Genomic DNA, 9,568 nt, shown 5'->3' on the forward strand with positions numbered 1-9,568 from the left:
CCGCTTCGCCTCTTCAGCATGGTCGCACTTTCGCCGTGGTTGCACCTCGGCCGTGGTCGCATCTACCTTGAGTGGTTGCCTAACAACCGCCGTGGTGGACACCCGGACCGCACCGTACAGGAAGTGGAAGTGAAAGAACAAAGAGGGGCCGTAATGAAGAAAATGAAAATTTTATTTGTGGTAAGGAAATTGTGCAGTAACTGTCTCGCATATCTCGGTGGATACCCATCATCCATTTGATGACGTCAGAGATTACCCAAGTAAATCATCAGTAGCATTACATCGCTTAACCACAGTGAAGCCTAAGCGTATTCATGACCTGTAGTTCGCTAATTAATGATGCAGTAATTCTCTGTCATCTCGGTGGACACCTGAACCGCACCGTACAGGAAGGGAGGAAGTGGGAGTGACAGAAAGAGGAGCCTTAATGAAGAAAATGAAAATTGTATTTGAGGAAAGGAAATTGCGCACTAACTGTCACGCATACCTCGGTGGACACCCGTCATCCGTTTGTAGAGGAAGGGACGAAGTACGAGTGAAAGAAGAAACAGAGGGGCCATAATGAAGAAAATGAATTTGAGGGAAGGAATTTATGGAATAACTGTGAATCCACGTCCAGGGACGAAGGTGAAGAAGGAATGCCCAGCGAAACGCAGCAGCGAAGGACTGACTTTGCAGTTCGACTCAGCGAGTTCCACTCGGCCAACTGTAGCTATCGGGTCACTCCAGGTTTAACCAGAGCTAAACCACAGCCAATTTTTGAGACCTAGGTTGCATTTCCCAAGCAACCTCTCGCGACCAGTAATTAATTTCTATGTGCTCTTGTGAATCGTGAATTTCTTGTTCACACGCTGGTCTTGGTTGCCTCCTGCCACGGTGGACAGGTTGTGATGACGTCACAAGGTCACATATGTGGATTTCTCTGGAGATTTTTCGCTCACGCCCTTGCCGCCAAGAAGCCGGATTTTCAGCTGAACAGGACCCTTAACACTGTCGCGTTAATACGTCTTTCGGGGGAATTCTCTACCCATGATGCCCTCCTACAAATGAGTCGCGAAGTGGTAGATAATCCTAGCTGACTGCACTTCTTTCTTTCGACACACACAACACGCTCGGTAAACTATTAGACGTGCAGAGTGTTGTAGGCATTAGCCACATGCAGTAGCTAGGCCGGTTAGCTTGGCTGCACTGCTGTGCACGAGGCTTGCTGCGGCTGGCACGTGTGTCGTGCTCGTGCCGGTATTCGCCTGGCTGGAATAAACCTGTCCTGTTGGCATCTGAACATGGTGTCAGAAGTAACGCAATTCCCATGGTAAGCCCAGCTGGGGCTGCGTCCTTTCACTTGGATACCCATCTACGATGGCACACGTCACAGCAGCGTCTATGGCCTGGACTACGCGGCCAGAACATGGCGTCCTTCGTCAATCAACCACCCGAGGCTGTCTGCCTCATGACTCCTGCCGACTGGCCGAAATGGAGGAAGGGCTTCCAGTCTCTGCCACAAGTCAGGGTCACACCAAGTCGACGGGCTCCTTTACTTCATGGGCGACCAGGCCGAGGACGTCTTCGGAACCTTCAAACTCTCTGGAGAGAACGCCCAGAACTTAGAAGTCGTCTTGAAGCAGTTCGACAGCTACTTCATACCGCGGCGCATCACGCAGCGAGTGTAATGGGCTCACTTCAACACGAGGGTCCAAAATGACGGCGAATCCGTGGAAGACTTCGTAACTGCACTTCACACACTTTCGAGCCATTGTGAGTATGGCACCCTCCGACAGAAACTGGTTCAAGACAGACTGGTCGTTGGCATTCAAGACTAGAAATTGTCAGCAAGACTGCAACTTGATGCTGATCTTACCTTCAGAAGGCACTTGAGTTTATCAGGCAGGTCGAAAGCGTACGTCAGGAGCAAGTGGAGCTTCACCCCGAAACGTTAACCGTCAACAAAGTTGCATCAGGCAGACAGCAAGTTGGGCATCCCACGAACACTGCTCATGTCAACGACGGCCGAGAGCATTTGAATCAAGCCCACATCCGCGTCCTGCTGACAGCATTCTGACATTGGGTTGTTCGTGTGGAAAAGAATGGCACCCACGTTCACTATGCCCAGCACGGACACAGGTATGCAAGGGCTGCCAGAAGAAGGGCTACTACACGTCTGTCTGCATGTCACGCCGGGTTGACATTGTTGAAGCATCAGGACCCAACAGCGAAGGTGGATTTCTCGGAGCCGTCTCTCAATTCGATACATCGACATGGGAGACAACCGTCCTCGTGCAAGGCCAACCTGTCAAATTCAAGATCGACACAGGCGTCTATGAATCTGTCCTCCCACCTACGACTTTCAGCATGCTCCGACATCGGCTTCCATTGTGGTGTGCTCCTTGGCAGTTCTACGGTCCTGATCAGAGACCTCTCGCAGCTAAGAGCGTAGTGTGTCTTCAACTCACCTACCGTGGACGTGAAACGCTCCAAGGCGTCGACATGCTGGAAGATGTCCACACTCCCTTACTCGGCAAGCCCGCCAGCAAAGACTTGCAGGTGCTAACCTTCGTCAGCACTGTCGCAAAGAAGGTGAGCCCAAGAGACGAATTTCCTTCATTGTTTCAAGGCCTTGGGAAGCTACTAAGAGAACACCACATTCGCCTGCGTGAAGGTGCGAAACCATTTGCTCTGAGCTCCCCTCGCCGCATACCAATTCTGCTGTACAAGAAAACAAGGCTTGAACTGCAGCTAATGGAAAATATTGGCGTCATTTCACCTGTTGATGAGCTGACTGAATAGTGTGCACCTATGGTGGTAGTCCAAAAACTGAACGGTGATGTTAGAATCTGCATGGACTTCACTGAACTCAACCGTTACATCCCGAGAGAGTGGCATCTGATTCCGTCCGTCAAGCATACACTCCGGCTGCTTCACGGGGTCAAGGTGTTTTCGAAGCTCAATGCCAATTCAGGGTTCTGGCAGATATCACTCAGTGAAGATAGCAAGATGCTTGCTACCTTCACGCCATTCGGGAGGTTTTGCTTCAACAGGATTCCATTTGGCATCGCGTCCGCTCCCGAGCACTTCCAGAAGCAGATGTGAAACATTGTGGAAGATGTCAACAGAGTTGTATATCATATGGATGACATCCTTATCTCGGGCTCAGACGAAACAGAGCACAATGAGACACTTCGCACCGTTTTTCAACTATTAACTGAGGCAGGTGCCATGCTAAACGAGAACAAGTGGCTGTTTCACCTCGACCAGCTCACTATCCTACGTCGCAAGCTTGGCCAGCATGGGATCAAACCCGATGAAAAAAAGGTTGAAGCCATCTTAAAAATGGCCAATTCCACTAATAGAAGCAAGTTGCAAAGGCTGCTCGGAATGGCTACATATCTTTCCCACTTTGTACCCAACCTTGTGGACTTGCTCCAGCCGCTTACTTGTTTGCTGTCTAAAAAGCAGGAATTCGTTTGGGACGTTCCTCAACAGGAAGCGTTCGACAAATGGAAGCAGCTACTTTCATCTCGCCTAGTGCTAGGCTTCTACAATCCTGCTAAGGAGACGGTGGTCAGTACAGACTCTGCTTCCTTTGAACTGGAGGCAGTGATTCGACAGAAACAGACCAGTGGCAAGTTTTCAGTCATCGCTTATGCCTCCCGACTTCTATCTGACATGGAGAAACGCAATGCACAAATAGAGAAAGAGGCTGTTGCCTTGGTTTGGGCTTGCGGAAAATTCAGTGACTACCTGGTCGGCAAGCAATTCACAATCGAAACAGACCACAAGCCGTTGGTACCTATCTTTATGTCAAAAAGTCTTGATGACCTTACACTGCGGCTACAAAGACTTAAAATGCGAATGATGAGGTACCAATACGAAGAGGTATATGTACCTGGGAAAGAACTGATTGCGGCCGATACACTTTCCAGAGCGCCTCTGCAGGAGACTGGCGACATAGAGCTAGAAAGTAGCATCAAGGCTTTTTGCGCTGCGTGAGGACAACCCTTCTCATCAAGCAGCACTGCCTTGAGTGGCTGAAAGAATTCCAAAAATCAGATCGCGTGTGCTTGTATCTCTGAGAACTCTGCACAAAAGATTGGCTTTCTCATCGAGATTTACCCCTTGAAGTGAGATCCTTTTACTAGTGTCGTCAACAGCTCACCATAGAGGACGATCTGCTACTCTACGCTGCCTTTGTGGTTGTCCCACTCATGTGCAAGAAAGAAATTTTGCGCCTTTTGCACGAAGGTCACTTCGGCGTCATGAAGACCCAGGCTCGCGGTAAGGACTCTGTTTGGTGGCCTACAGTGGCCAAAGACATTGCAACCACCATAAAACATTGTCCAGAATGTGTCAAGACGTCCAGCAACCGAAAAATACCCCTTCAAACCACCGAGTTTCCTTCAAGACCATGGGAGAGAGTTGCAATGGACCTGTTCTTCTTCATTAGCCACTGGTGGTTAATCATGACTGATTATTACTCCAGATAGCCGGAACTGACTCATGTAGAGAAGCTGTCATCTTGTACAGTGATCAATCATAGCAAATCAATTTTCACCCCACATGGCATTCCAGAGGTGGGGGTCTCCGATAATGGTCCGCAGTTCTCGTCCTCTTGCTTCGCTAAGTTTGCTCAAGAATACGGGTTCAAACACGTCACATCAAGCCCACACTACCCTCAGAGCAACGGACTTGCTGAGGCTGCAATGAAAATCATCAAAACTTCAATGAAGAAGACCCAAGACCTGTACCTGACCCTCTTGTCCTACACGTCAAATCCACTGAGAAATGGCTGCAGCCCCTCTGAACTATTGATGGGGAGGCGGTTGTGGACAGATTCCTTCGACTTCCGGAAGGCTTGTTCCCCATTTGCCAGACGCCACTAAACTCTGGAATTTTGAAACCCAATACCGCAAACAGCAGCGCATAGGCTACGATAGACGACATGGTGTACGGCAACTTCCGACCCTTCTGCAAGGAGATGAAAAGCGAAAAGGGAACGTGGTGATGCCCACAAGCGAGCCTAGATCATATATAGTTGACACTGGGAAGGGCACTATACGGCGAAATCGAACCTGTCTTAACCCTTTTCTCAAGCCTGCGGAAGGAGAGAGAGACAACCAAGACATTGTATACGAGGAACCTCTATATGGCGACATACATGATGCCCACAAGCTAAACCTGTTCTTTTTTGCATATATTATGTATTCGCCCCTCCTGCTTGGGCCTACTGTAGGCCTGCAGTATGTTCTAAATAAATAAATAAATAAATACATGAAGACAAGGCACTAACACTCCCTGGGACTTCAGTTTCTCCAGAAGGTTCACAAAAAACCTGAGCTGACGTCTCTCACCAGCACACCAGGTGTGGACGCTGCATCAATCCTCCCAAGAGTTATTTTTTTTGTCAGGGGAGATGTTGTAGGCAGTAGCCACATGCAGTGGCTAGGCTGGTTAGCTTGGCTGCGCTGCTGCGTGTGCTTGCGCGAGGCTCGCTGCGGCTGGCACGTGTCTCATGCTCATGCCGGTATTCGCCTGGCTGGAATAAACCTGTCCGTTGGCATGTCAACACAGGGCAATAAACCAAATATAGCGCCTGTGTGAAACCCCGCAGGGCTGCGATGTCCTCACGTGCATCAGCCCTGGACCACCGTTAACTATGCAGTATACTCATGAAGAGCGTGCTCGAATCCGCGTCTCACCTTCATGTTGAAAACAAGAATGGAAGAAAGCAATTGACAACTAAAAGAGTGTATCCAAAAGTTGGAAATCAGTCATTACAAGAGGTAGATGAGTTGATAGTCTTTAGCTTAGACATTCATAAATCTGGCAAAGGAACACAATGGCTCCATAGGATGAAAAAGCAGCAGTGACTTTCTTAAACATGATCAAATGCATTTCGTCTAGGGGCGAGGAGCCCAAACGCAGATGGCAAGATGTCTTGTACAGTTGTTGCTTCAGCCGAGGATTCTCTACCAGGCCCGGCTCCAACGCCTGATGAGGCGACAGTGGGCGGAGTCAGAAACAATAAATATGAATGCAGTGTGCACCGTCACGATCTTACCAAAACCTACTTACATCCAGATTCTCCAGGAATTTGCATGACTGAATACACTCACAGAATTAATTGATCAGTGAGAGGCAAAAAGAAATCTGAAACGAAGTACACTATGCCCATAGCATCCTTGTACAATGCGGTGACAGTGCACATGCCTACAATGGCTGACCCCCCTCCATGGAAATCCACAACAATTACGACAAACAAAACGACTAACCTTCATCATAAAGAGAAGCCAAGACATCGACCTCTGGCTGACGTATGCCCGGGAACATGTATTGCATATATGGACGCCTCAGTTATAGAATAGGGGGCGGTAGAACAGCAGCCACTAGCCCGACACACAGAGCTAAACGTACATTATGAATATGTATCAGACCACCTGGACCTGCTTATATGCAATCTGTGATGCTATGGCGGTCATAAATAACAGAGGTCCATATCTATACAGACTCTTTAGCCGCCATAAAACAACTGAAGAGAGTGACAAATACACTATGTGCAACTCAGGAGACCCATGCACTCAATAAGAAAACAAAGATACGCATCCAGATACACAGGACACAAAACGATGATGAAAACGCTGAGCAGAGAAAAGTGACAACCTTACACACTAAGTTCCAAACACTAATGCATCCCTCACCAGGCTTCCTTTTGACACCCGCTCCACTCTCCCCATCTTAGCATCCTCTTCAAGGAAAAGTACATATGTCCTCATTCTTCCATGCACTTTCCCCTTCCCTCCTTATTTGTCAATATTGGAGGAGGTATCCCTTTGAAGGATAAGGGCTGGGATGGCCCTTACCCCATCGGTCTGGTGCCGATGGGGCTCTTAAGAAGACGCAGGACCCACCACGTGCCCGACGTGCTCCACACCGGCTGCAGGGGCGAATGTTCGCCACCTTCTGTGGACTTGTGCAGGGGCAAGGGCTTCAAGGACATGGATTGTACAGGAAGTGGGAGTAACGGTGACAAGGGAGGAGGATTTCTCCCAAGTGACTGACCAACAAAAAAAAGACCAGGAGCCTTCTCCGCTTCCTGCACAAAAATGCCTTACATGATTTCCTATAGTATACAGCTAACCCAAATTATGCCTTTTTGGCAAGTGTGCGAAATAAAAAACAGAACCTTCCGTTTCAGACAGATCTGTTTCCTCAAGTATGTTTTGTAAAGTGTCTCGAGGTAACATATGACATCTCTCTCTTTCTTGGCGGACACGTATAGATCAGGTCTGCGGGTTGTTGGTCTGCTGCGCAGGCTGAGTAGCCCCCGCTGCGGTATGCGCAGACATACTCTTCTGATGATTGATAAAATGTATATCTGCCCTATCTTATAATTTGGCTGCGTTCTGTTTTCTGGAGCAGCTGCATACCAAATGCGCCCTCTTCTGCTCTTAGAGCGAGAAGCACTGCATCTCAGTTTGGGACTCCCTAATGTGTGGTCAACACTGTTTTGTATCTTGAAGTGTGGGTGCCATCTCTTACCGCAAGGTTTCGCCTGCTGACGGTACACCTTCTTAAAGTTGTGCGATTCGGAGCAGCATGTGTCCCAGTTGATTGTCTTTGGTCAGCCAGCAGAGTTCTTGGATGCTGGACGGTCTCGTTTTCAAGCTCCCCAAATCTGTTTGGTTGAATCCTTGCCTGGGCCACTAAATGTGTGAATACCTGAAATTGTTCTATTGTAGTCCATCACCTCAGTTGTAGATGTCACCTTCAATTATATTCATCCACGCAATGCCAAAATAATGCATTTTCCTTTGTTAAATAATATGCTGCAAGACTACTTGATGACCTCCTGTTCACATGTTGCAACTGCAACCGACTGACGCCTCGGTCCGTGAAGAAAAGGTAAGGGGGGGGGGGGGGGGGTTTCTTTCAATTCCTTGGCTGGTCTTTTTTTCTTGTCTTCGAGATTTTACCCTCATTTTTTTGGCTGAGTTTCTGGCAGTGGTTCTCGCTCTGCTTGAGATACCCAGTTGCTTTTCAGCGGTAATAATAATTACGGACTCATTATCTTTATGCACTTTCCTATCCACATCTACTGAATTGCAGCCATTTTGAATACTCCAATTCCTGATCCCTCCACATGTCCAATCAGTTCGGTTTGTTTGGGTCATAGGACGCAGGAGCCTTCATTTAAATGAATCAGCTGATGCTTTATCTAAGCAGCCCTGAGTGGTCCAATCGTGGACCCCCTTCCAACCTGTGCGTTCATTAAGGCAGCACGGTTTTGTACGTACACTTTAATGAGAGAATTTAGTGCATCAGCACTTATACTTCTTTGGAGGATTTGCAGCACCTCCTGTTCCCTTGGAGGAGTAAAGGCGGATTCACACTGGTGAGTCACGAAGGTCGCGTGACAGGTTTAAATCGATTTTCTACGCTCCCTCTCCGCTTTCCCAGTACTTCGAAAACCGTAGCCTATTTCACGAAATCGGTCGTGCGACGTTTGCGACTCATCAGTGTGAACCTGCCTTAAAACTTGGTGACATCGCAAACTTGAAGTTTCCTTCATGTGTCTACGTTGGCCTGTGCCGCAACTAAATTTTTACCTCTACTGACCTGCCCTTGTGATCACCCCAATGTGTCTGTATTGTGCCGAGCCCGAAACAGTAGAGCACTTTCTTCTCTATGGTCGTCGCTACTCATCGCTAAGGAGGCGACTGTTAGAAGTTCCTTTCCAGTAACGGTTTGTGCCTGTCTAATGCGGTTGTTGTATCCCTTGGCATTTCTATGCTCGAACATACCAATTGGAATGTTTGCTCCGCCGTTCAAAATTTTTGTCTAGAATCAAAACGTCTATCACCATAGGCTTTCGTAATGCCCCTTTTGGCCCTCTTTTTTTGCTCTTATATCTGTTTCTCTTTTTCACTACTCCTAACCACCCTCAACCACCTGTGTCATGGAAACTGAGTTGCTCAAACTTATGATATCATCTTATGTTTGCTGCATGCATTTGCGAATATGGTAGTCACTGCCAATTGTCATGGCCAATCCAGGTGTAGGAAACTTCCATACACACCATTGCCCACCAAATGTCAGCGCCAATAACCCCCATGGCGGCCGGAGGGAAGACAACTAGAGCATCGTATCGTTGTCACGACAAAGGTATCTAGCACAAAGAACTTCATCCCGGAGCCAGATTCGAACACCGCCAAGAGAACAGCCGCATATCGCGGTCGCTCAGACCACTCGGCCATGGCCGCAAGCCTTATCGCGCTACTTGGGTGGGCAGGAATCATTCAGTTTGAAGTATCAATTACCATCCAGTCGCCAGGTGCGCTGTAGTAGTTGAAACCAAAACTAGCCGGAGTTTCCTACCGCTGGCCAATCCCTCTCGTGGGTATGTGCCATTTTATGAAGCCAACAACAACAACAAATCTGTTTCACGGGGCGTTTAATTCTGCCAACGGCGTAGAGCAAAATATAACACTGATAAGTACTGCTCTTGCACAGTCACAACAGCTGCGTCACACCAGGAACTAGTGAAGCGCAAAATTGTCATTTTCGGGATTAATTT

At 48.2% G+C, this 9,568-nt stretch overlaps 1 pseudogene; it reads left to right on the top strand.

Annotated features, from left to right (window-relative positions):
• Nucleotides 1-4,618, top strand: LOC149354873 (uncharacterized; annotated as a pseudogene).
• The last annotated feature ends 4,950 nt before the right edge of the window (nt 4,619-9,568 follow it).

Source organism: Amblyomma mixtum, chromosome 3 (assembly GCF_055824585.1).
Source record: "Amblyomma mixtum isolate Tamu chromosome 3, ASM5582458v1, whole genome shotgun sequence".
In the NCBI taxonomy this organism is placed as follows: Eukaryota; Metazoa; Arthropoda; class Arachnida; order Ixodida; family Ixodidae; genus Amblyomma; species Amblyomma mixtum.